At 51.8% G+C, this 1,991-nt stretch overlaps 1 protein-coding gene across 4 annotated transcripts in view; it reads right to left on the reverse strand.

Moving 5' to 3' along the window:
• Positions 1-1,991, reverse strand: part of FAT3 (FAT atypical cadherin 3) — a 583,627-nt gene that overhangs the window by 517,807 nt on the left and 63,829 nt on the right. The window lies entirely within an intron of this gene.

Raw genomic sequence — 1,991 nt, forward strand, 5'->3', positions numbered from 1 at the left:
CGGTGCTCTGCAGGGGGAGAGGCCACAGCAGTGAGAGGCCCGCGTACCACAAAAAAAAAAAAAAACAAAAAAAAACAAAGCCTAAGGGGGAGAGACCTTCAAGATGGCGGAGGAGTAAGACGTGGAGATCACCTTCCGCCCCACAGATACATCAGAAATACATCTACATGTGGAACAACTCCTACAGAACACCCACTGAACGCTGGCAGAAGACCTCAGACTTCCCAAAAGGCAAGAAACTGCCCACATACCTGGGTAGGGCAAAAGAAAAGAGAAAAAGCAGAGACAAAAGAGTAGGGATGGGACCTGCACCAGTGGGAGGGAGCTGTGAAGGAGGAAAGGTTTCCACACACTAGAAGCCCCTTCAAGGGCGGAGACTGCAGGTGGCGGACCGGGGAAGCTTCGGAGCCGCGGAGGAGAGCACAGCAACAGGGTGCGGAGGGCAAAGCGGAGAGATTCCCGCAGAGGATCGGTGCCTACCAGCACTCACCAGCCCAAGAGGCTTGTCTGCTCACACTCCAGGATGGGCGGGGGCTGGGAGCGGAGGCTCGGGCTTCGGAGGTCACATCCCAGGGACAGGACTGGGGTTGGATGCCTGAACACAGCCTGAAAGGGGCTACTGCTCCACAGCTAGCCGGGAGAGAGTCCGGGAAAAAGTCTGGACCTGCCAAAGAGGCAAGACACCACTGTCTCAGGATGCACAAGGAGAGGGGATTCAGAGCACCGCCTAAATGAGCTCCAGAGACGGGCGTGAGCCGCAGCTATCATCGTAGACGCCAGAGATGGGCATAAAACATGAAGGCTGCTGCTGCAGCCACCAATAAGCCTGTGTGCAAGCACAGGTCACTGTCCACACCTCCCCTCCCGGGAGCCTGTGCAGCCCGCCACTGCCAGGGTCCCGTGATCCAGAAACAACTTCCCCAGGAGAACACACGGCATGCCTCAGGCTGGTGCAATGTCATGCAGGCCTCTGCCACCACAGGCTCGCCCCGCATTCCGTACCCCTCCCTCCCCCAGCCTGAGTGAGCCAGAGCCCCCGAAACAGCTGCTACTTTAACTCCGACCTGTCTGGGTGGGGAAGAGACGCCCTCAGGTGACCTACATGCAGAGGCGGGGCAAAATCCAAGCTGAATCCCAGGAGCTGTGCGAACAAAGAAGAGAAAGGGAAATCTCTCCCAGCAGCCTCAGGAGCAGTGGATTAAATCTCCACAATCAACTTGATGTACCCTGTATCTCTGAAATGCCTGAATAGACAATGAATCATCCCAAAATTGAGGCGGTGGACTTTGAGAGCAACTGTAGATCTGGTTTGGTTGCTCTCTTTTTTCTTTCTTCCTTTTGCTCTCTTTTTTCATTATTTTTAATTTCTTTATTTTTAATAATTTTTTATTTTAATAACTTTTTAATTTAATTTAGTCTTTTAATTTTTTTTATTTTTTTTCTTTCCTTTTTTCTCCATTTTCTTCTAAGCCAAGGGGTTGACAGGGTCTTGGTGCTCCAGCGGGTGTCAGGCCTAATCCTCTGAGGTGGGAGAGCTGAGCTCAGGACTTTGATCCACCAGAGACCTCCTGGGTACACATAATATCAAACAACGAAAGTTCTCCCAGAGACCTCCATCTCAATGATAAGTCCCAGCTCCACTCAACGACAAGCAAGCTACAGTGCTGGAGGCCCTATGCCAAACAACTAGCAAGACAGGAACACGACCCCACCCATTAGCAGAGAGGCTGCCTAAAATCATAAGGTCACAGACACCACAAACACACCAACAGATGTGGTCCTGCCCACGAGAAAGACAGGTCCAGGCTCATCCACCATAACACAGAAACCAGTCCCCTCCACCAGGAAGCCTACACAACCCACTGAACCAACCTTAGCCACTGGGGGCAGACACCAAAAACAACGGGAAGTATAAATTTGCAGCCGGCGAAAAGGAGACGCAAACACAGTAAGCTAAGCAAAATGAGAAGACAGAGAAATATGCAGCAGAT

This window comes from Physeter macrocephalus, chromosome 16, assembly GCF_002837175.3.
Source record: "Physeter macrocephalus isolate SW-GA chromosome 16, ASM283717v5, whole genome shotgun sequence".
In the NCBI taxonomy this organism is placed as follows: Eukaryota; Metazoa; Chordata; class Mammalia; order Artiodactyla; family Physeteridae; genus Physeter; species Physeter macrocephalus.